Here is a 27089-nt window from a genome sequence, read left to right on the forward strand (position 1 = left end):
AGGTAGGCTTGTTGAGAGCACAGACTCAGGAAGGATTTGCAGTTAGTTGGGTGCAGAATTTTCTGAACTTAGGGGCTGAATTCCTGTGAGCGTGAGAGGAAGTGCTCAGTGAAAATTCTGTTTCCGCCTTGAGTAACTGAAAGACTGCAGAGGCCAAGAGTGGAACCAGGAAGCTCAGGGGGAGAAGCAGCCTGAGATGAGAGAAGTTCAGTTTTAGGCAAAAAGAGAGAAACTCACCTGAAAAAAAATCAAGTATATTTTAGAAGATAATTTTACAGACAGTTTTAATAATTTCTAAAATAAAATGCATCACTAGAATAAAATGTGGGAAGCACCAAGTGCATACAATGAGATAACTTATGAACACATAGGTCTCATTATTTAGACCTTATGTATGACATAGAATGAGTATCAAGCACTTCAAATATGTAAATTTCATTTCTATTCCTACAAGTTAAGAGTCTTCTTATAAATGTTTAAGTTTGGATATGTTTATACAGATTTTGCTCTAAGTAGACTTCCTCTCAATCATGACTAATTTGCGGAAAAATAATATTTGAACATATTAATAATTAAGAGCCCTGTAGGGGTTTTTTTTCATATAAGGGAACTGAATTAATGAGGTTCCAACATATTTGATAAGCATCCTTGAGTGTCCTGGTTTCAACTGCCTCTTCTTTAATAAGTGTTGCTTCATTTAGACTCTCCAGTTTTCTGTAATTTCAATTACTTAACTCTGTGAATGAATAAAGTTTTATCTTGTTATTTCCAACTCAGGTTACACATGGAGATTGTTAATAGGGTTCCTTCAGTAAAATGATCCTGTCAGCTTCTGTTCTCAGATGATAATGTAAACAAAATAATTGATTATTTTATATCCGTCATAATCTTGATATGAATGGGAGGGAAGACTGCCTCTAGGGATAAGGGAATCACAAAATAGAAGATGGCAGATATGACAGAGGGAGAACATTGCTGCCATTGGAGAAGCAGCTGCAGCCAGGCTCCTGGGCACAAGTCTGTGAGTTGACCCTCAGGACTGGACAGACCCTCAGCCCAAACTCCCAGCTCCAGCTCCTGAGCAACAGGACAGTGGGCACCCAGGGATTTCTTTTTTTTTTTTTAATTGATGGATAGTTGATTTACAATGGCATGTTAGTTTCAGACGTACAACGAAGTGATTCAGTTATACATATAGTTATATATATATTTATATCTGAGTAGTGCGTGACTAAAAGACAACACACACCTTCTAAGACATTTTCAAAGCTTCCCCAGGACTGTCCCCGAGAACTGTGGCCCCCTTGTGTCCATCAGAACCAAGCTGTGTGCTGAGTGCCTCCCCGGGGCAGCGCAAGTCCGGCCTCCATCTGGGGCAGAATTCTCATCTTCCCCACGCAAGAGCCACTTCTTCAGTGTGGATGTTTAACCTCCAAGAAAATTCTTCTCTTTTCCTTGATTTGTGGTTCTTCGTGAGTCTCATCAGGGACTTGGTCCCTCAGGCCGGGGAGCTGGCATCCTGCTTTGCTCCCCCAACTCACTGCCCATTCCTCTTACTTGACCTGCAAGTTTGCAATGAACACCTCTCATTTTTACTCCGGTCAGATTTCTGTCTAGTTCTGTTCCACCGGCTAAATATGGGGGAGTCTCAGCAGCCCTTCCAGGGTCAGAGTTCACACTCTGTTCTGCCTGCATCTGGTGCAACTGTGTCAGGCAGTGGTCCCTCTCCTTCAACAGAAGGCCCTACCAGACCTTGTCTGTCAGGGAATGGGTACTAACACTTGGAGAAGGGAGCCTTGGATGTGTGCCCTGGGGAGCCCTCCAGGCCAGGGCTTCACACAGGGGGTGACCTGCATTTACACAGCCTCCCTCCGGACAACCTGGCTTCATTCGGCCTCAGGGGAGTCGGAATCTCAGCACTGGAAGGTCCTGGTACTTCTGCTCTCCTGCGTCCCAGGCATCCCTCAGGGGCACTGCTCTGTTAGAGCTGCACGCTTCCCTTTCACACCAGGGTGGTCACTGGCTATCTGTGGTCAGTAGTCCCCATCCATCAGTATCAACATCATCTGGGCACTTGGGAAAGTCCTCAGACCCCTGTGTTTAAAGCCCTGCAGGGGATTCTGATACACACTCAAGTGTGGGAACCAGGACATGAGAGTGGAGGTTCACAAAGTCTTTAGAAAAACAAATTAAAGGACCTCAGCCTCCCCCACTGAATTAGAACCTCTAGGGATAAAGACCAGGAAAGTGAAGCACAGCAAGCTCTTCAGTGGTTCTACGCCCATGAGGGAACCACTGCTCTATGTTGCTGGGTCCTGGTGGCAACTCTCCCCACAGCCCTGGGTCTTGTCCCTGGTCTGCCCCAAGCAGGGAATATTTCAACTGTAATTCTGTGTGGGGCCACCTGCTACAATACATAAAAAGAGGGGCCTCTGTCCTGCCTGGGCCCGGAAGCTATGGGGAAGGCCAGATGGACAAAACTTGAACACTGTGTCCCTGCCGACTCTGGGTTAGTGGCGGCATACCCAGCGCTGATGCTGACATTCTGCGCTTATTACCACGAAAAAAGGAAACTGTGGAAAACGTCCAGAGGTTTCCAGATCACCCACATAGGCAGAGTGTTTTTGTGTGTATTTTGGTTTCGTTTCTTTTCCAGCCCAACCGCAGTGTAAAGAGCCCTCTTAACGCCTGTTGTTGAAATCCTCCCAGCCCCGTCTCTCCCTTTGAAAGCACACTACGGCGTTTCCCCTTGCACAAGGTCGCATACGGCTGCACATTCTCAGAATCCTGTTTTCTTTTCTGTTACTGCGAAGCCAACAGTTCTTCAATGAAGGAGTTTCAGCTTTTCTCCGTGTACCAACTGCGCGGGCATCGACCACAGGCCCGGGAGCACTGAGTAACTCTACCTTTGTGCTTCCCTGCTGAGTCCCTGGTCTGCAACTCTGAACATTTCAGCGACATCTTCCAGCCGCATCTCAAAACGCTTCTCTCCAGTCACAGGTGCTGCAGCTCTGAGACGATCTCTAGGTTCACCTGTGAGCAGATGTGGGAAAAAGCTCAGTGTCCGCGGAGGGAGCAGGAAAGGGACTTTTGACCAATCCAGGCGTACTTCTCTTGACCCTCATTCTCCTTGTAGAAAGAGGTTTTTTTGTTTGTTTGTTTGCTTGCTTTTTGTTTTTTAAGATGTCAGTTGAGGCTGGCTTTTACACCAATCTCCAACTCCCACTTTGCCCCTTTAGAGCATTTCAATATCTGTTGCCTTATAGAGTAACAGAGGCCCTTAGCAGCAGTGAATTCCAACTCACCAAGCACTGCACATATTTGTATTTTTTCTTTAACACCAAAGAATACATTCCAAACCATAGTTTATTCCCTTGCAACAGATGTCATCTTTTTTGGACAATCCTTGTGATAAACACAGGTTCTGTCTGAAATCTGCCTGCTTTTCAGGACTAAAGTCAGGGAGATGTACCAGGAATTACACCTTGGCTCATGTGTCTAGAAGCTAGAAGAAAAAATTAGGCTACTTCTTCCTTGAAAATTAAGGTTTAAACCATTTCTAATCAATAAAATTTGCGATTGGCCCACCAGTGGCTCGCTCTCTAGATATTAGCTAAGCATAATCACTCATATTTTCAAGTCTGAAATTTTTAATTGGACTACACAATGAGGAAGCAGTTTAAAAGTAACCAGGGAGGGCTTCCCTGGTGGTGCAGTGGTTGAGAGTCCGCCTGCCGCTGCAGGGGACACGGGTTCATGCCCCAGTCCGGGAAGATCCCACATGCGGCGGAGCGGCTGGGCCCATGAGCCATGACTGCTGAGCCTGCGCGTCCGGAGCCTGTGCTCCGCCACGGGAGAGGCCACAACAGTGAGAGGCCCGCATACCGCAAAAAAAAATAAATAAATAACCAGGGAGAAATATGGCTATTTAATGAAATATAGAAGTTGAAAATATTTTCTGCCTCACACTTTGTGACTGTTGAGGTTTACCCCTTTGGGGGAAAGGAAGAAGGGTATTTATTATTCAATATGCACAGTTGTAGCATTTTTATTATTCTAACTATACCCTGCTCATTTACTCTTTCTTGCAAAAATGCTAATTTCCCCTTTTGCAGATGGTATATTTTGATTATATTTATCTAAATATAGATGGAACTTCTGCAGAAGAAGATCTAAAGAAATGCAAAGAATAATTCAGTGTTCCTCAGTGGAACAATATAAGTAGCACATTTCTTTCGGGTAAGTGCATGCTTATGTCAAAATATTCTTGCATATTTGAGGAATAAAAATATCCTCAAAATAAAAATATCCTGATTGACTCAACTATACAATAGTCCCAAAGTAGTTTGACTATGATGAAATAGATTTAGTACTGCACCTCACATACTGTAAGTATTCAATGAACATTTGAAGGAATAAATGAATGTATCAATTAAAATGTTTAATCAACAGTTCCCTCTTTTGTACTTAAAATGGGAGGTGGTTCAACAATATTAATATACTAATTTAATTTGACTTTTCTCCACCCTTGTTTGAGACTTGCTTTCTGATCCCTCAGTTAGTAAGCTAATTATCAGTCCTGGTAAATTGCCAATCAAAGCACAGCCTGTTTGTAGAGAAGATTGAAACTGTCATAAAATGTGTACTTGGGACACAGTCGGCCCAGGTTTGGAGGCGTTAGATTGCTGAGTTCTTGGTGAGCTGAGAATCCAGGAAGGCTAGTCATGAACAAAGTATGTTTGTAAGATAATGCTTTCATAAAAAGAATCCTTTTTTTATATTCCTTTTATTTTAAATATGGGAAGCAATTATTGTCTCATTAAAACCAAGAATATTTTACAATTAGTATTACCCCAAATTGAATAAATTTGGGGGAGCAATTAGAAGGATTACCACTAAATGATACATTGACGATGGTAACAATGGGCATGTGGGGAGAAGATAGATAAATCACTCCATCATGAAGATATCCCTAATCTAGGAATATATTAAATAAACATATAAATAAATAAATAAGATTATTTCACCCTGGGTAGAAAATTTAATTAGGAATTAAATTTTATTTTATCTCAATTAAATACTTCAAAACATTTTCATTGAATTGAGAATGAATAGTCATATATATTATATATAATTTTATGTGTAGTAATATATATTATATATGAGATTATATAAAATATAATCTGTTGAAACAGAATTACAATTTGAGAAACTTCTATCTAACTTTCTTCAGAACATCATCACACAATTGACTGTGATTAGGTCAGTTCCCTGCATCCTCTAGAACAATTCACTTATAGCTTGATTGGGCTGCATCTTCATCCATTAACCGTGATTAGGTCAAATGTCCTTGATTGGATCTTGCTTTTGTGAAGCTTAGCTTCACTCCCTTTGATGGACTCATGCTTCTCTCTCCAAAGGTCCTCAACCATCAAATGAATAACTTTCCTGGAAATAATTTGCATATTATTTCTTTAATTTATTTTTACCTTTTGGTATAAACACAATATACACTTACTGTAAAAATAAATGAAATGTAGAAATGCACAGAAGAGAAAAATAAGCATCTATACCAAGAAGAAAATCATTCTAAATACATACATTTCTGTCCAGGATTCATGTCAAGTTGGGATATCAGTGCAACCTATTTTTTGCACATAATAGTACATCAGAAGCATTTCCAATGTCACTACAATCTCTCCATACTCTATAACATGTTCCACACAAAACAGAAAAAGATATAATTTGTTTTAAAAATCAGTCATCAAGTTAATGAATATTTATTGAGCTGCTACTATGCATCAAGTGCTGTTTTAGGCTCCAGGCTTATATCTGGGAACAAAAGAACAGACTTTTATAAAGCGTAAATCCTGAGGGGTGGTGGGAAGAATGAAAAGATGCAGATATTTAAATGTAATATGACAGGTAGGCTGATAAGTGTTACAGAAAGGATACAGCAGAGAAGGTAGTACAAGCAATAGCAATGTTGATCATAGGTGATTCTATCCTATAATGGAACTATAGGTGATTGCATCTTTCTCCTTCTGCTTAAATGTGTTTAATAAGTAAGATTTCAGCTCACCAAATTTAAAAAAAATGGACGTATACATGTGTTTATCTTCTTTAGTTTTCTTCAAACTTAATTTAGTGGCTGGTTCATAGCACATGCTTACTCAGTACCTGCGGATTGAGTGAACAAATGGTGATTACTATGTTTCAGGAAAAGAGAAATCCATTACACTAGTGTCATTCAAAAGCATTAAGGCTTTGAATTCTGAGAGTAGTTTTGGCCTCATCCTATACTCTATGTTGAAATATTATAATTGCCAGTACTATGGTATTATTTTCATTTTCAGTTACACAAGTGAAGTGTTAATTGTAGAAAAAATGTGGAAAGGTAGCATTTTGATACATTTTTCTTATATTAATCAAAGCGATCTATTTCCCTCATATGCATATTTTGAAAATTGATTGTCATTGGCCTTTTATTCTATGTTGTCTCAGTCTTTGAATGATTTGAAAGAAAGCTTAACCTAGTATCTGGCATTTATGTTGAAATTAGTTCTAAAGATTCTGGGTAGATTGTCTTTGAACTTTGTGTTCTTTTGGCCATATTTCAAAATGTGTGTATTCACATCTTTTATTTTAAATATTTATGTTTTTTTACCTTTTGTGCCTTGCTTTAAAAACTCTTGCGTAGCCAATAATGATGTGAAAATTTAATTGTAAAGGCTTCCATTTTTATAAGAGGATTATTGGCTTTTATGTACAGAATGTGAGCATCTGATTCTGTCCTTTTACAGTTGGCTGTTCAGTTGTCACACACTTCCGTTCTATCTCCACCCACATTTACTTGTGCCTAGAATTATCTCCGAAAGTTCTATTCTGTTAAATTAATCTATTTAGTCCTGCTCAAGAAACATATTACTTGATTATTTTAGTTTATTACACATTTTATTATCTGGTGAGGCTATAATACCCCCGTGTTGCTTTTAAGATGTTCTTTCTTTTCTTTTGTGTTTATTCATCCATATGAACTTTAGAAGACTTTTTTTTTCAATTCCATAATCTATTCTATAATTTTTTGTAGTTGTATTTATTATGCAAGCTTACTTGAATAAGCATGGTATTTTCTCATATAGGTAGGGAATATGTTCCAATTATCCACATCTTCCATTATATTGCTCAGAAAATCCTGGAGTTTCTATTTTCCTTATTTCCTTGTTACTACATATTTTTTCAACGAACATTAAGAACCTACCGTATGTGAGGCTCTGGACTAGCCATTGGTGTATATCTGTGAGCTTTGAATAAGAACAATTTGACTTTCCTGTCTCAAGTATACAAATTACTGGGCAGTAGGGACACTAAAAAATGCATGACAATGAAATGGCATGAGTCTTATAGGGAACCCATAAGAGATGCTATGAGATCGGATACGAAGAGAACCTCAGCTCCCAGGTGGTGAGACCTGAAGGACAAGCAGGAACTGAGCATGCTGGGAGAATCACAGACAGAGTGCAAGAGGGAGGGGGAGGGGGAGGCTAGGCTTGTGGGCAGAGACAGATGTTAAAGAGCTGTCTGCACTGTGCTGTCGTAAGGAAGTCGGAGCTCATTTTAAGGGCAATAGAGGAGTATTAGGGCTTTAAGTTGAGAAATGGCATAGTCATATTTGCATTTTTGAAATGTTTCTCTAGTTACGAGGTCAACAATTAATTGGAATGGAGTAGGAATAGAGATAAAATACCTTTTAAGAGACCATTAAAAGATTCATGCAAGAGATGATGAGCTGGAATAGTGGCCTTACGGGCCAGTGAGGATGGAGAAAGAGGGCAGGGTTGGCTAAAACCTGATTCCTAGTCACAGAATCAAAGTCTGAGAATACATCAGTAAAAGCATGTTTATCCTCACAGTGTAAAAAAAATAGATGATGATAAAGCTGTATCAAAGCTGGCTGTTCCCTGAATATGATTAGCTTGGGAAGCCCAGATTTGCACTTTATCAGAAAGGACTTTGGACTAATTTTCAGATGGAGTACGCTGTCATCTAATAGGTTTCCTTAATTGTGGAGACTAGAAAATGAGACAGAATGTATTCTGACCCCAAACATAGGGGAACATACCCACTGGTTTAAGACAGATCTGTACTAATCTTAGCATACCCTTTGCAGAAACTTCTTAATAGCCTGGAGTCAGAAAATTATACTTGACTACTTTGTTTAGCCTAAGCATTTGAATTGTCTGGACCTATATGAAAATACAATAAACAAACCAATGAACAAAGTTGAACATAGTAAGAAATAAAAACCTTGACGGAACCAATAACTACCGATACATTCTTTTAAAGTTTGTAATTTTTAATGGCTTTGTTGCTACATTTTTCATCAAAAAATAATTAGCACATATAACGAAACCGATAGAGATAGTTCACAAAAAGAAACACTTACCAAGTCCAATGCATAAATCCTAAGGAAAATGCTAGTAAATTGCCTACCATATTATGGTTAAATAAAAAATAAAATAAAAAAAATAAGGGAAGAAGAAAAGAAAATTGCAATGACCAAAAAAATGTTTTAAGAAAGGATTAAAATTAGGAAATCTATTACCATAATTTATATGATCAACTAATCAGACACAGTTAAGGAATGTAATGAAATCCAAACATAACAGGAACAGGCAGACAGGTAAAGGTTTGTGATATCAGACACTAACACACAACGTTTTATCCAAAGGTACAATGTAGCAAAGTGAAATCTATAACACCAACGTCAGAGACAGACTTTTTGCAAAAGACTTTTGCCAGCTTCATGCTCACATCTACCCATCTTGGCCTGATGCTCTCTGGCCAGCCCAGTGTAATCTGGAGTGTCCCTTCAGTGATTTATGACCAGTTTTCACACTGCCCGTCTCCTTTAGCAAGACCAATTTTTCTGGACAGGTGAGTAGTGGGGAATGGGTTGCTCAGAAACTGTGTGCTCAGCACCCGGGCTTGCGGCTGCTCTCAATCCCGGCTGTCGCTCCAAGGTTGCTCCAAGGTCCTGGCTGAGGAGGTCCTGGCACCCAGCAGTGACAGATGAGTGGGCGCTGGGAGACAGCCCATCAGGGGGTGAAAGGCAAAAGGAACTAGAGCAGGCAGCATTGCGTTCATACAAATCACATCAGTTTCATGGTTGCACAATGAGTAACATTTCTGAGAACAGAGAATCCTTCCATACACCACTCACTCCGGGGGCATCTCCATCAGGTACTCCAACGAGTGAGTTGCCATCCACTGGGGTGGGCAGCACCCATAGTGTGGAGCACCTTTCAAAAGACATTAGAGATTTTCCCTCAGTTTAATTTTGTATTAAAATTAGATCCTACTTTGAAATATGAAGGAGTTGAAGTAACTAATTTTCAATGCTTCAGTGAAAAGTTTGCCAACCCTAATTAACTCCTCCAGTCTCGCAAGATTTTTTCAGTCGGCCCAGAAATATGACTATAAGAATTGTGGAGAGAAATTAAGCCCTATTAATGTCACAGTTAGTAACAAAGAGGCAAGTAGGAAAAAATCAAATCTTTACCAAGAGTGAGTGTTAACCAAGAGGTTGAAATGAAGGCTGTGTGTCCAGAATATCACTGTCCTTTGTACTTTTTCAGCTCATGCATGTACATGTTACTCTTCTTTTACATCATATTTTCATTTCTGAGTTTTCTGAAATGTTTGAAACTAAAGATAACTCAATAAAAAAAAGCCTTTTAAGATATCCTCCCAATCAAATATTGAAGTGACATAGAGTAGGGATTTGTCATTGTGCTTTCCTCCCAACAAGTGCTATGAAACTTAAAAACAGAAAGGAGAGAAAAAGATTTAAGTAACAAAAATAAAATAAAATTCCCCATTTAGTCACAAATAATTTAATACTTCCCCCCCATTCAGTTGTACGCACTCCCCCAAATCAGCACACGCTCCCTGTGTCTTTCCTCCACCCATGAATTGAAGTTATTATATTTGATGTAACAGCACTGGAAGATGCAGAGATGCATTATTCTTTAGAAGTTATTTCACCCTAAGTTCTTAAAGTCACTCACATTTCACTGTAAACCTCTTTTTTTTTCCTTATTCCATTTCATGCTTTATGTATGTAGCAAATGATAATGCTATTGGCAATGTTCTTTTAATGAATGTGTCTTTACAAAAAAATTGGAATGATAGAAAAGGCTTAGCAAAATTCAAACTGTCAATGTTGGATCTGGAAGTGGAAGAATTATCTTTCATCTGAGACACAAGTGACCATAACTCTTGGTGGGTGCCCCCAATTACTTGCCATGGTCAAGCATGGTCTGAGGGCTCAGTCCTCAGATAGTTAGAACATTCTTCTTGTCCTCATACTGAGAAGGCCCCAGTTTATAGAGGCATTTGACACTCTTATCCAAGACACATAGAAACTACCTTCCCTTTAAGGATTACTGTACTTTCTCATACTTTCCATGTTTATGTCTATCCTACTTTTACATTTTGCTGTATGTATAGTGTTTTATTTTATTTTTCAGTCTGATGTTAGAAAGACACAGCTCTCATTTTAATTGTACAAGCTGTTCTTAAGTATATTTCATATGTGCTTAATATCAAGGTTAAATTTTTCTTGGCTCCCTTCTATAAAATACAAGGACTTGTTGGCTTCCCACCCACATACCTCAACCTTGATTTTGTCTACAATAACTTAATATTCCTTACCCACTCTTCAAAAAACGTATTCAGAGGACTGTGTTTCTCAGAGACCACAAGTCTCTGCTACTGCCTTTATGCCTTGGTCTTTCTCCCATTTGGTTCTATGTTGTGTTTTCCCAAAAAATACGGCAGCACACCCCAGGTGGCAACTCTTACCCTTTCCAAATTTCCAAGAAAACACTAATAATGTGCAAATATGGCAGAAAGTATATCAACACTGGAAACCGAGTGTTTAATTTGACTTTCAGTGTTGTGTTTGTATTGTTGGTGTATGTGGGCAGCCTCGCAGTCTCTCCTCATAACTTGCAGAAGAGTGAAACAAGGTTTCTTCAGAGAGAGTGAAGCCCACGCACAATAGGCAGCGTTAGTCATCCGTGGGAGCGCATCCAGATTCCGTCAGCATGAAATACCCAAACCCCATCACCTCGACCCGAGTCCAAGCTCAGAAAACTGGACTGGAATGGGAGCGTAGTAATAAGCACAAATCCAATCGATTATAGCAACACAGGGAGCACACAGACGAGGTGGCCGTGCAGGGGCAGAGGAAGCGCAATACCCTCATGGTGCTCCGCCAGCAGTCCCAGGAGGGAGGGGATTGCTTCACAAGGTCCGAGGGCTGTTGTCCTGTGTCTGCAGTATCGCTCTGGTGGATAGTAAATGTGCGGCCCTTTCTTCATTCCACCTCACAGGCAAACGTGCTACCGTGATGGCTTCGGCTGGTAAGCCCACATGATCAAAGCCCTCTCCATCCCTCAGACTGTCTGCTCTGCCTGACAGATGCACTTCTCATCACGAGTTCACGAGGTGCCATTTTCCACAACACACACTAGGAGCCGGTTTAATGTGAGCCTGCAGGTGAAAAAAAATGTCTTGCCTTAGCTGACTGACAAAACCAGGATTCCAGGATTATAAGGCCAGAAGGCAAGGGCCAGACCTGCAGTGGTGATCCCCCTCTCAAATCCAAGACGTTGGGGGGCAACGCCTTTGCTTTTATCCCTTACCTATTGCCTCTTTGCCACCAAATAATGCCCTTTGGACTGTAATGCATATCAGAAACCTGGAGGAATGTCTACTATATAGATATAGTGCCAACTGCGTAAGATGAGGAATATATTTAAGAGTTTAATGATCCTAAGAGAAATCTGAGTCAGGTCTTATTTCAAGAACCTTTTTACTGAGCTGTGGTAACCAAACGGGGCTACCCTGTGTGGGCAAACAGGTGCCTTTTGGTTTGGTTTGGGGGCTTTTTTTTCTTTTATGCAGGTGATTTTTTTTCATTTGAGATATGATTGACATATAACATTGTATTAGTTTCAGGTGTACAACATTATGATTTGATACATGTATATACTGCAAAATGATCACTCCCGATAGGTCTAGTTAGTATCCATCTCTACACATAGTTAACAAAGTTTTTTTCTTGTGATGAGAACTTTTAAGATCTACTCTCTTAGCAACTTCCAGATATACAATAGAGTATTACTAACGATAGTCACCATGCTGTGCATTAGATCCCCGTGACTTATTTATTTTATTCTGGCAAACACTTGATTTGAGAGAAATTCTTGTGCTTCCCTCTCACATGGTCTTTTTTGGGCCACTCTGCTACCCCCCTGCAAGTCTCTCTAAGTTCAAACCTTGGGCCAGAGTCTTGGTCATTTATCTTAGGAGACCCTGATGCAAATATTTTTTTAAAAAATAAGTAATGGCTTTTTGTGACATACAAAATAAATGTTTATTTTTTTTGACAGCTTTGAAACATTCTTTGGTAATTTTGGCCCTGATGAATTGTCCACAATCATCTCTACCATTACCTATGACATTTTTTAACAAAACTGAACTTCAAAAATTCCCTGAGTGGGGCTTCCCTGGTGGCGCAGTGGTTGAGAGTCCACCTGCCAATGCAGGGGACACGGGTTCATGCCCCAGTCCGGGAGGATCCCACATGCCACGGAGCGGCTGGGCCCGTGAGCCATGGCCTCTGAGCCTGCGCATCCGGAGCCTGTGCTCTGCAACGGGAGAGGTCACAACAGTGAGAGGCCCACATACTGCAAAAAAAAAAAATTCCCTGAGCATGTCAAGATGTTCTCAGTACTTTCTGTGCACTCTCTCTCCCCTCTGAATAAACATCTTCCCCTTGTTCTTTGTTCTCTTCCAGAAAAATGCTCATCTGATTTCTAATACTCAGCTCGAGTCAGTTCTTTTCTGCTTCCTTTAAAACACCACTTTCTTTGCACAATCTGTACTACATTAGAACTATGATGTCCTTGGACAAAAATCCCAAATCTGATTCATTCTTGTTTCTCTAGCAATTATTGCAGGGTCTGTATGAGAGCTCACTTTAGTAAGTATTTGTGGAAATGAATTGGAAACCTGAAGTGTGATCTTTATTATATTCCTACTGGCCCCCTCACCCAGGCTGTTATCTTAAGAGCTCTCACATCTATTCCCATTCCCACAATTGGTGGAAGCCCTGTTTAGATATTTGGCAAGGCAAGCACATGTTGAGATTTTTGGCTTTGGGTGCTAATGATTTCAACTGATGAGATGTTTTCATGTGTTATAAAGTGAGGCATGATAAGGCAAGGTGACTGACATTACTTCTCACTCTTACTTCAGAAGACCCTAAGCTTAGAAAAAGGAACCCTTGTACACTTGATGGAGATGCAAATTGGTGCAGCCACTGTGGAAAATAGTGTGGAGTTTACTCAAAAAACTAAAAAATATAACTACCATATGATCCAGCAATTCCATTCCTAGGTATATATCCAAAAAAAAAAATTAAAAGATACATGCACCACAGTGTTCATAGCAGCATAAGTTACAGTAGCCAAGATATGGGAGCTATCTGTGTCCATCAATAAATGGATGGATAAAGAAGATGTGGTATATATACACTGGAATACTACTCAGCCATAAAAACAAATGAAATTTTGCCATGTGCAGAAACACAGATGGAATTGGAGGGTATTAATCTTAATGAAATAAGTCAGAGGGAGAAAGACAAATACTGTGTGATATCACTTATGTGTGAAATCTAAAACACAAAAAACCCATTCTTGCCACTTTTATTCAACATGCTTTTGGAAGTTCTAGCCATAGGAATCAGACAAGAAAAAGAAACAAGAGGAGTCCAAATTGGAGAAGTATAATTGTCACTGTTTGTAGATGACATGATACTATACATAGAAAATCCTCAAGATGCCACCAAAAAACTATGAGAGCTCATCAATGATTTAGGTAAAGTTGTAGGATACAAAATTAATATACAAAAATCTATTGCACTTCTGTACGCTAAAAACAAAGTATACCTAGGAATAAACCTACCTAAGGAGGTAAAAGACCTGTATTGAGAAAACTATAAGACACTGATGAAAAAAATTGAAGAAGACACAAACCAATGGAAAGATATACTGTTGTTCATAGATTGCAAGAATTAATATTGCTAAAATGACCATACTTCCCAAGGCAATCTACAGATTCAGTGCAATCCCTATCAGAACACCAAGGGCATTTTTCACAGAACTAGAACAAATCATTTTAAAATTTGTATGGAAACATAAAAGACCCCAATTAGCCAAAACAATCTTGAGAAAGAAGAATTGAGCTGGAGGAATCATGCTCCTTACCTTTCAAATATACTGCAAAGTTACAGTAATCAAAACATCATGGTACTGGCACAAAAACAAACACTTAGATCAGTGGAACAGAATAGAGAGCCCAGAAGTAAACCCACACACGTATGGTCAATTAATCTACAACAAAGGAGGCAAGGATATACAATGGAGAAAAGATAGTTTCTTCAATAAGTTGTGCTGAGAACACTGGACAGCTACATGTAATAGAGTGAAATTAGAATATTCTCTAACACCACATACAAAAGTAAACTCAAAATGGATTAAAAACCTAAATATAAGAACAGAAACCATAAAATTCCTAGAAGAAAACATAGGCCAAACTCTCTGACATAAATCATAGCAATATTTTTTTGGATCTGTCTCCTAAAGCAAAGGAAATAAAAGCAAAAATAAACAAATGGCACCTAATTAAACTGAAAAGCTTTTGCACAGCAAAGGCAACCATCGACAAAATGAAAAGACAACCTACTGAATGGGAGAAAAGATATGTAAATGATTATACAAAATATAAAAACAGCTCATACAACTTAACATCAAAAAAAACAAACACCCAGATTTTAAAATGGGCAGAAGACCTGAAGAGACAGTTTTCCAAATTAGATATGTATACACATGGCCAACGGGCACATGAAAAGATACTCAACATGGTGAATCATCAGAGAAATGCAAATTAAAACCACCATGACATATCAGCTCACACCCATCAGAATGGCTATCGTCAAAAAGAACACAAATAACAAATGTTGGCTAGGGTGTAGAAGAAAGGGAAATCTTGTACACTGTTGTTGGGAATGTAAATTGGTGCAACAACTGTGGAAAACACTAGTTCAAAAATATACATGCACCCCGATGTTCACAGCAGTATGATTTATAATTACATTGCTTTTTACAACAGCACTTGTTTTTACAATTGTGTTTACAAGAGCATTATTACAATACAAGGTATAGAAACAACCTAAATGTGTATCCACAGATGAATGGATTAAGAGCATGTGGTATATATATTCAATGGAAGACTAGTCAGCCATAAAATGAATGAAATTTTGCCATTTGCAAGAGCATCGATGGACTTGGAGGGTATTATGCTAAGTGAAGTAAGTCAGACAGAGAAAGACAAATACAGTATGATGTCACTTATATGTGGAATCTAAAAAATACAACAAACTAGTGAATATAACAAAACAGAAACAAACTCTCAGATACAGAGAATAAACTAGTGGTTACCAGTGGGGAGAGGGAAGCGGGGAGCAAGATAAGGCTAAGGGGTTAAGAGGTACAAACACTAAAAATAAAAAAGCTGCAAGGATATATTGTACAGCACAGGGAATATAGCCATAATTTTTAATAACCATAAATGGAGTATTACCTTTAAAAATCATGAATCATGGGCTTCCCTGGTGGCGCAGTGGTTGACAGTCTGCCTGCCGATGCAGGGGACACAAGTTCGTGCCCCGGTCCGGGAAGATCCCACATGCCACGGAGCGGCTGGGCCCGTGAGCCATGGCCGCTGAGCCTGCGCATCTGGAGCCTGTGCTCCACAACGGGAGAGGCCACAGCAGTGAGAGGCCCACATACCGCAAAAAAAAAAAAAAAGAAGAAGACAGCCAGGAAGTGTGCACTCACCAGACACTGGGAAAAAACCCTAGGCTTGAAGGTCTAGCAGGTTTGAAAAGTGAGTTCCAGTCTCTTATCTACCATGTTGGACTTTTATAACCTAAACACTTGTTAATTTTTCTGGGTTTTTTTGAACATGTAAATATATGGGGGTGGGGAGGTGGAGTAAGTTATATTTTGTTTCCCTTCTGCCTATATAATTGCCTGATTCACTAATAATTAACTTAAGTATACCACGTAAAGTGTTATGTTCAAATTCAAGTTTCTCTTCTATGAACTGTTGAAAGTGTCACAGTTGCATTCATGGCTTGACTTGCAAATTATCACTACAGCTTTCGTCAGTAAAAAGTAGACCATCTGCCAATAAACTCGAACAGAATTGAAGCAGCTTGAAAGTGAAGCCTACTTAAATCATTTATAGACAATTTTCTCTCCTACAAATTTTAGGAAAAGTTTTTCAAAGTTTAAATAGAAAACAGTCAAAAGACAGAAGCTTCTAGATGGCGTTATCTCCTCAGCTACTACAAGAATTATGGCAAAATTGGACAGATGCCATCCTGTTAAATTTATGTCTTGGTGAAATATATATTATCGTTAAATATGAATAATTTTCAACAAAAAAGGGAGTTTTAGCAAGATGGAGATTTTGGTTTTATTTAATCAAGTTAAAATGTGCAACTTTATAAACTGCAACCAAATTGGACCAATTGGTGAGAAAATAAACTATTTTACTTCCAACACAAGTTAAACAAGCAAGATTTTTTAAAATTCCTCTTTCGTCTGAAGTAATCATACAAAAAGCAAAGAGAAACCCCATAACTCTAGGGAGAGATTGACTGAGGTAAGTACCAAAGTAATTTAAGCCAAAACTTACTTTTACAAAGAGTTTAAAAGGGGAAAGAAAAAAAAAAAGTCTTAAATAATGTCTGAAGAAAACAGTAACTTGCATAGTACTGAAATGTTTTAAAACTGAAGTGAGTCTTAAAAACATCTTTTAACAAAGTTTTTAAGCAGTAATTAGTTATTTAAATATAAAATACTTTGCATCAAATTACTTTATATGCTGATTTGTACTTCAAGATTTTAGTAAAAACTTATGAAAGAAATGGCACCCACCTGCAAATCCACGTGTCATGCAATCCCCAGTAATAAGAGTCTCTGTTATCTGAGATCCTTCATAGGTCTAACATATTTTTGGTCATGGACTGTGTCCCCATTTTGTTTAACAGAAATTACAGTTGAACTCTCTTCCTCTCTAAGACAACCTGAAATCCAAGAGCTACCGCTTATCTACAGCATCTATAGCTCACTTTATTACCCATCAGGGTGAATATGGGTAAATAGCAAGAAGGAGGATGCATCGCTGACAGAGCTGGGTGTAGGGCTGAGCAGGTCTTCCTAGGAGAATGCCTCTTCAGGTGGGGTCTGGGAACTAGCATCAGAATTCCCCGGAGGCTTGTTTAAATCATACTTTTTAATTGAGATAGTATTAAATATAACCATTAAAATAAAGAGAATTGGCATCTCTATAATGTTGAATTGTTCTATCCATTAGCATGGAGTATATCCTTATTTATTCATATATGCTTTAAAACTTGAAGAGTCTTGTGCATACATTAAACTACAATAATTGCTAGCTATTGTCTTTGTTTTTATTGTAAATATTTCATTTTTTCCTGTAATTTCTAGGTTTTTACTCAGTTCTAGAAAAATGCAACTGTTTTTCAAAACTAATCAATTATCTACAGTAACATTTCCAGACCTTTTTATTAATTTTGTGTACAGATGCTAACCTTTTCCATCTAAATCTTATTCTTCTTTCTTGTTTTGTAGAATAGGCTTGGATTATGGTACAGTTTTAAACAGCAGAAATAGGACATTGTTAAAGTAAAAGAAATGACTAAATTTTCTCTACTAGATATGATTTCCTTAGGTTTTGTTATATCACAAAACCTTCACCCCCTGCACTGGAAGGCAAAGTCTTAACCACTGGACTGCCAGGGAAGTCCCTATTTTAGGTTGTTCTTATCTGATTTGAAAACATAAGTTGAACCAGCCACAAAACATGAATTGGGAAGATTTTCTCTCTTTTTCAAACTTACTACATTTACTTGTATAAGACAGAAATCATCTGTTCCATGAAAGTTTGGTGAAAAATTACTTTAAAAAATATGAATCCTTTCATAATGTGCATGGATATCAAATAACCATGTTGTACACCTTAAATGTATTACAATTTTATTTGCTAATTATGCATCAGTAAAGTTGTAAGAGTGATACAATAAACCCTCCTCAAATTTGGGAAACATGGGAAACTAAAAACTAAGAAAATAAAGTCACTCAACATGCCAACACTGAGAGTTAAGCCCTGGTAGCATTTTACTGTATTTCCTTCAGGTCTTTTATATAACTCGCCATTCACTCATTTTGAAAACATTCACGTGAGTTTAACTGATGCTGAGCACAGTGTGAGGCACAGGGATACCCCGGGAACAAGACAAACACGGTCCCCTCCTGGCAGAGCTCACCGTTTGGTGACAGAGGCAGACACTGAACTGGGGTCCACAGGTACAGCTGTGCTGTGACAGCAGGTCCGGGAAGCATGAAGTGTAGGGACATGATGCTGCTGAAAGTCCAGGGAAAACTCGGAGTCAAATCTGAGGCTGAAGAGGAGGCGTTGGCTGGGGGAGAGTGTTCCACATGGAAGAGAGTATGTGGTGAAGGCACTAAAGTAGGGGAAAGGATGCACTTTTGAGGGACAGAGAACTCTTCAGATATGGTGGAGCACATAGAGTAAGGAGGAGAGTGGCACGAGCTAAGTTTGGAGACCTTGGGGGGACTTTGGAGGCCATTTAAGAGCGATGGGAAGCTGGTCCAGTTCCTTCCACAGCAGTTACGTGAGGACACAGGATGTCTGGATCCCTCACGCTTGAGAGGATGTGGGGGACCTGGCAGGAGGTGATGGTGTTCAGGTGAGTGACAATGAGATTGGACGAGAGTGTGTGCGTGCTGGGGTGGGAGTGTTTCTTAGAGGGTGAAAGAAACTCTAATTACTTCAGAATAGTAATAACTATTCAGTATAGTTATAATTATTACTTCAGTATAGTGTGATCTAATCAATTTCCTGTTTCTATTTGTGCTACTTTAGTGCTTCATATTTTCTATAAATGTATCGATTTCTTCTGGGTTTTTTACTTTATTGCTGTACTTTTCATAATATTCTAATTCTTTTTAAAAATGAGTTTATCTTGTTTATTTCCTATTTTTCATTCTGTATTTTATTTCTTGTCTCCCCTTTTTTGTGATCAGTCTTTCTAGAAACCTTTTTTGGGTTTTGTTTGTTGGTTGGTTGGCTGGTTTTTGTCAGTCTCTTTGTGGTCAGTCTTTCTAGAAGCCTTCTTTTATATTTTTAAACAACCAGCTTTCATTTCTTGTTATAGGCTTATCAGATTTTGCTATCAAGGTTATGAAACCACTTGAGAAGTATTCCAATTTTTTTTTGGTTTCTGAAAGAATTTTTTTAATATTTGTGTTTTTATTAGTATTCTAATGCTTAGAATACTTAATTTGTGAAGTTAAAAGACCTATCCCTTAATTTTGTGAAGGTTTAATTATTAAGATTCTATTTCTTTACTAGGTAATAGGACTAGATTGTCTATTTCTCTTTGTGTCAGCTTTGGCAAGCTCTATTTTTCTAATAATTTGTCCATTTAGTCTAAATTTAAAATTTATTAGCAGAATGTTGTCATTCTCTGATGACTTTTCTTAATGTATCCTCGATCTGGAGATATTCTCAACCCGATTTTTAGTTCACTAAGTTTTTCTTCAATAATGTACATTGTTATTTTTCCCGACATGTGTGTTCTTTATCTGAATTATTACACTTTTATAACCAATGTTTCTACATGGCTCCTTTTTATGACTCATCGCTTCTACGTACAAAAATCTGCCCTTATTTTGCAGGGGATATGTATTGTACTTTTAAAAAATACTAATCCTTTCCTTCTTTCATTTATTCTTCATCACGCAACATTGACTATGCAATGTATTTTCTTGGCTCTTATCATAGTTGCATTCCTTGGGTAGGAACATTCTTCTCTGGGAGATTTAATAAATGTGCATGAAGAGGAACGAGTTTTAATAAAGGAAGTGATGTGCACCAAAACCTAAATAAAACCAGAGACACAGTTGTGCTGTGATTTTGACTGCCCTTCCCCCATATCAGCAAGAATATATGATATTCACTTTAAGCTCTAAAGAAAGCAGCTCTGGGAAATGACAATTTCCTTTCTTATAATCTACCTGTCCTGGAGGTGTGAAGCAGGTGAGGAAATGTAGGAGTAGGGAATCCTTGGAGCTGGTTGTTTTTTTTTTTCCTTACCCCAGCAGTTTATTAGGACTGCCCAGAACTTCATCCCAGGTAACTTGCCTCACATGTCTAAACAACAAAAAATAATGAGCCCCTAAGGGCACATGGGGTCGAGAGAAAACTTTCTCCAGCCTAATTCCTGAACATGGAGACCTGCCCATACTTCCCCAGAGAGCTTTGGGGAGAGCCTCACCCCAAAGATCTGATCAGAACTGCCTCCTGAGTCCCAGACAGTCCCCACAGTTCCTAATTTAGCTCTCAGATTATACTGCTCATTTGTCCAGAGCTTTAAGCCATTCCTGATACTTCCCTCCCTCCTTCCCTTCCTTTCTTCCTTCTTTTCTCCCCGCCTTTTATTTTTTTCTCCTAGTCCAGGAATAGAGTATAAATTGAAGAAACATCCAGAAGAATGAAATGAGACTTTGCAATGCAAGACAATAGAGAAATATTGGCTACATATTGAAATGTAATGGAAACATTCTACTCACAGCTAAGATATTCTTCATAGTAAGTACCACAGAAGGACATTCTTAAAAAGCAAGAAATCCTGGTATCTATGAATTTTTAAGAATATCAGAAATTACTGAAAAATGATATATTTAACATTTTGCTTTATATAACTCCTGGTTCAAAGGAAAAAAAATATATAAACATAATAAAAGCAGAAGGAAATGAATACAAATAGAAGCGAAAAAAATAATACATTCAAAAACAGAAAGACAGGACAATAGATAAATGAATCCAATAACAAGCTTTATTTTTAATCTATAAATTAGTTAATCATCTGGCAGGGATCATTAGAAATTAGAAAAATTAAAAATCAACTTTTGAGCCTTAAAGGGAGAATAAGAAAATGATATTGGCATCAAGCTATACAGGGTATCCTACTTAAAGTCTAGGAATATGTGTGTATATCTCCCAGACTTTCCCTGGTTAGCGTTTGGCTCCCTCTCTTTTCCAGGTTGAACACTGTATTTCATGTTCTGATTTTTCCACATCCATTAAACAGAGACTCAAGCTGGTTATCTATGTCCTTTAAAATTCTTTGCTGTTATTCTTATATTAAAAATGTTGAATTATTTTTTTAATTATGGGAATAAACCATTCTTGGTAATGATATATCAATCTTCTGGGGATTTCATTTGTTATTGTCATATTTGTATTTTTCATCTATGTCATAAACTACAGTATTAAAATCTGTATCCTCTAGTTTTTTTTTTCTGCTTTTTGCTTGGTTGTTTGGTTGGTTTTGGAGACAAGTAATCATAGTTCTGGTTTTAGGTATGTTCTTTACATTTTGTGCTCTAGAACATTTAAAGTAGCACAAGAATTCTTGGTTCTTGGAGGCTTTAGAAATAAGTCTTTGGTCTCAGATATGTGGGTTGAATTCTTAGATGATTCTTCAAATTCTGCCATGTTTCTCAACTATCTAGTTTCTCAGTTCTTGCTTGGGACAATTCCAGTTCTTATCCCCAAATTCATGAGTAGAATTGCATTCAATAATCTGTTTTGTCTGTTTTTTTCTAAGATTCTTTCTTTTAAAAATATTTTGATAATTTGTTTTTAAAATAGCTTGAGGCTTATTGAGATATAATTTATGTAAAATAAAATGCACAAGTACATAGTTTAAAATTCTGACAGATGTAAACACCTGTGTAATCAATACTCAAGATATTTCCATCACCTCCAAGACTTTCCTTGTGACACTTACAGTTAGTCCCCACTGCTGCCAGGCAAACACTGTTCTGATTTATATCACTATAAATCAGATTCACATGGAATATGTGTATGTGTGTGCTCTTAGTATAATGCTTTTGTGCTTTATGCATGTTATTACATGTAATAATAATTGCTTTAATTGCTAAGTACAATGCCATTGTTGGAATACACCACAATTTGTTCAACTGTGCTCTTGTTAATAGATATTTGAGTTGTTTCTGGGTTTTAGCTATTATGAATAAAGCTGCCATAAATATTCATGTGCATGTGTTTTGGTGGACACATGTGTTTATTTTTCTTGATAAACATGTAGGAGTAGAACTGTTGGATCATAGAGTAGATGTATGTTTAAAAAAAAAACCCACAGAGGGACACAAAGAAGCTCTTAGAGGTGATAGATGTCCATTACCTTGACGTGGTAATAATTTCACAGGTGTTTACATATGTTCAAACTTATCAGATTGTATATATAAAGTACATGCAGTTTTTTTGTATATGAATTGTTACTCAATAAAGCTATTATTTAAAAAAGAAAATGCCAACAAATTTCCTAGAATGATTTTACTCTTTTACTTCTGACCAGCAGTGTAGGAGTTCCAGTTGTCCCACATCTTTTCCAACACTTAGTATTGTCAGTCTTATCAATTTTAGCCATTTTAATCTTTATACAGTAGCATCTCATTGTGGGTTTAACTTGTATTTCTTTTTTTTTTTTTTAAACAGATCTCAAAGACAAAGTTGTGTTGACCTTATACAGACCTTCACTTCATGAAAATCTGTTTCAAATCTTTTATTTATTTATTTATTTAATTTTGGCTGTGTTGGGTCTTCATTTCTGTGAGAGGGCTCTCTCTAGTTGTGGCAAGTGGGGGCCACTCTTCATTGCGGTGCACAGGCCTCTCACTGTCGTGGCCTCTCTTGTTGTGGAGCACAGGCTCCAGATGCGCAGGCTCAGTAGTTGTGGCTCACGGGCTTAGTTGCTCCACAGCATGTGGGATCTTCCCAGACCAGGGCTCGAACCCGTGTCCCCTGCATTGGCAGGCAGATTCTCAACCACTGTGCCACCATGGAAGCCCTTAACTTGCATTTCTTAATGTCTAATTACAATAAGCGCCATTTAATGTACCTACTGGATAGTTTTTCTTCTTTTTGGAAATGTCTGTTCAAGTGATGTGCCCACATATTTTTTAATTGGGTTGTTTATTTTTATCAGCATTCATTTTTGAAAACTTCTCTTTAGTTCCTGCAGTTATAAGTTTATTCTTTCGTGCTAATTAGTGTGAATTCTAATAAATTATTCATCATAGTGATTAATAACAACCATATCTCATTTAATAGATGTTATAAATAGTTGTTAAATTTCAAAACTCCATTTTGTGCAAATAACATATAATTATAAGAAGCAGAGGAATAAAAGACCAAGAATATTAGCCTCAATAAACAACCAACATCATACTTAAATGTAAAACTCTAGAAAACACACTTCACAAATTCTGCTATATCGTGCACTGCTAATGACAGTGAGGTGGAAAAGGTTTCAGAAAAATTTGACCTTTTTTCACCCATGATCCTTTAAAATGATCATACCATTGAGACTGAAATTTCACTTATAGGAATTTTTAGATATTCATGCAGAGCTCTGAAAAAGAATTTCATTACAATATTATTTACAACAGTGAATAAATTAAAGCAACTTAAATGTCCAGTATAGGAAAGAAGTTAAATGAACGATGCTAAGGCAAAGTGATATTAGGTTAAAAAAAATCACATTTTAATAACACAAGAGAATGTATAAATGCTATGTATAATGAGAAGGATTATTCTCGAAGTGTGAAAAATTAAAAAACTGTTCAAAGAAAAAAGAAGAAATTATATCTCATAGCTTTAAAACCAGAGATGAGATTGCTAACAAGAATTCTCCCCAACTGTATGGAAAGATAGATTTGTGATATTTGTGAGATACATCTATTATTTGCAGTATATATTAATGTTTAATACACATACATGTGATATATATCATATGTATGATACTGAAATTTATCAGATATGCAGTGCATGGGTTTTAGGTTCAGATGCCTGGGTTTGTGTCTTCACCTGCTACCTTGAGAATTAATTTTTTTCCCTTTGACTCTCAATTAAGAACAGCAGCTTCCTAACAGGTTTGTTATAAATACTGAAAGAGTTAATGAGCAAAAAGCAAAAGGCCTGGCAAAAAGTGAGAGGTATCTTAGTAAGTATTAGCAAAAATTGCTGGCTTTCATTACAGTATTATTTTTACTATTGTTATTTAGTTATTACTTTATGTTATTGTTATTGCTACTTTATGTCTGTATTACCTATTGCTGTTTAAAAGCACATTCGTTATTATCTTTCTGCATGAAATGCAATTACGAAGCATGCTCCATATATAGTGTGCTCATTTAACACAATATGCTACATTTTCGAAATTATGTGTAAATATATTGATGATTGCATAATGTTTCAACAATGATAGTGTCACTATTTAACCTCCTGGATAAGAAGGATGATTTCGTAAGATCCATATCTTAAAGGTGGAATTAGAGCGCTGCCCGTTTGTCTCTCAGCTCCAAACCCACTCTTGCCGGCTCTTCTCTGCAAACCACGTTTCAGTTTTTCGCTCCCAGACACTTGGCGCGGTTCGGCCCACTAGGACGTTAGAGGGTTTCTGGAATGCTCAGAGGGGGCAAGGACTTGCTCTGCCCTGCGCACTTTCTGTCCTTCTTCGCTTCGTTCCCCCGCAGGCTCCCGAGCAAGGCTTCCTCCCCCAGGCAGCGACTGCCCTGCCCGCAGCCGCTAGTGACAGTTTGCAGCGCTCCAGGGTTTGCAGTGAGCAAGCTTCACTGCCCTCTGCTCCTCCCAGACCGGATCAGCTCCCAGGAGCTCTGGTCCCACCTGCACTGGACCCTCCGCGGAATTTCTGAAGCATCTACGCCAGCCTAGCAGCGCCCTCTTCAGAGACCTGACTCCCAGCTCCTCAAGAGTCGAATTTCAATTATCTCCAGCTCCTCGGTCCCCCCTGCCCTGGAAGTGGTACCTTCATAATACCTTCACATCCTATTACTCAGTCTCCAATACTCAATTAACATCCTTTATATTAAACTTTGTCTGTTAAAACAACTAGCATGGTTTCTTTGTCTGGACTAGATCCTAACTGGTGGAATGGGTAAAAATGTGAGTCCCCCCAGACTCAGTACCGGTTTGGCTGTGAGGTTGGATCTGCCCTTCAGCCAGTCCACTGTCGCCAGCAGTAAGCTCCCCTTGCTGTCTCCTCTCCATCAAACTGGACACATCTGACATATTAAGTATGCATTTCTGTGATTTCTGGCTTGAAGAGTGCATCCTAAAATTATTGGCCATTTATTTGTTTTCTTACTAAATAATATTGTCACGTCCTTCAACTCATTTTTTTTCATATTTTCTTCCTTTTATTCTGGTTCTCTTCTACTTCTTAAATTAAATCTTTATATTTTAAAGCAGCGGTCGCCAACCTTTCTGGTACCAGGGACCGGTTTCGTGGAAGATGGTTTTTCCACGGAAGGGAGGGAGAGTTGGTTCAGGTGGTAATGAGAGAGAAGGGGAGCGGCACAGGAAGCTTCCCTCGTTAGCCCGCCACTCACCTCTGCTGTGCCCACCAGGTTCCTAACAGGCTGTGCACCGGTAGCACCTGGGGCGTGGGGAACCCGGTTTTAAAGTATTTTTTAATATTTTGATTTCAATTTTTCCTTAAACCAATTTCTGAAAGGTTTTTTTTTAATTCTTTTTAAAGCAAATCGACCACTGTCTGATAAAGTCCTAACTGTGGAAATACTGTCTTCTTTGGTCCCATGTTTCTAGTTCTGTTTCTCAACTTACATCCTGCTCCAGGAATAGCTCTGTCCTCTTTCCTCTCAGTTCCCTCAATTCTCATGGGTGTTTGATTTTGCTCCCAGATGGCTTGCACACTCTCCTCAGCACTGAGTCCCCCAACACTTGGCAAGCCCAGCCTGCATGCCCTGGGGGCAATTGACGAAGGGGAGGCGGGAGGGAGGCTCTGCTCCAATATCTCCACTTTGATCACACATTGCAAAATAGTTCCTTGTTCAAAAAATATTTATTAAGTATCTGCTTTGTACCAGATATGGTTCTTAGCACTGGAGACAACAGAGTGAAGAAAGAGACAATGAACAAATACACACATGTAGGTATCTCATTTTGTCACACAGAGTATTTTATATGTATTTCTGTGAGGTAGTTAGAAGTGCTGTGATCAAGAGGGCATGTAACTGATTAGAGAGGAATGGGCATACAAGTTCAATAAAAACACATAGAAAAATCCCAAATGCCCACTGGAAGGAAAATGGATAAATAAATTACGGTATTGTCAATGAAACATCAGCAACAGTAAATGTAAATGAACCGCAGCTACACACAGTAATGTAAAGAAAAATTCACAATATAAAAGTGAGTGGGAGGGCTTCCCTGGTGGCGCAGTGTTGAGAGTCCGCCTGCCGATGCAGGGGACACGGGTTCGTGTTCCAGCCTGGGAAGATCCCACATGCCGCGGAGCGGCTGGGCCCGTGAGCATGGCCGCTGAGCCTGCGCGTCCGGAGCCTGTGCTCCGCAACGGGAGAGGCCACAACAGTGAGAGGCCCGTGTACCGCAAAAAAAAAAAAAAAAAAAAAAAAGTGAGTGGGAGAGTTAAGTTCCAAAAGATTAAATAGTGCATAATACCATTTTTATGAAGTTAAAATATATATTTTTCTTACACACTGGACACAAGATTCAGTATGCCTGTTATGTCTGGTGGGAGTTGCAATAGGACAGAACAGAGGAGAACTGCATGTTTAGATGTAAACTACCGTCAATATTCTCTCTATGTGTTAGGTGGTAATTTCAGGATGCTAAGTAGGGGAGAGAAAAAGTGAGAAAGGGAAGAGGCAGAAACAATTCTAAAAATTCTTTTAGAAGAGAAAAGTTCCTTTCTTTTCTTCCTGAAAAAATTCAGTTCAAAACCCTACAGGCAGGGCTGGTGAACATAG

The sequence above is a fragment of the Stenella coeruleoalba genome (genome assembly GCF_951394435.1).
Source record: "Stenella coeruleoalba genome assembly, chromosome: 9".
In the NCBI taxonomy this organism is placed as follows: domain Eukaryota; kingdom Metazoa; phylum Chordata; class Mammalia; order Artiodactyla; family Delphinidae; genus Stenella; species Stenella coeruleoalba.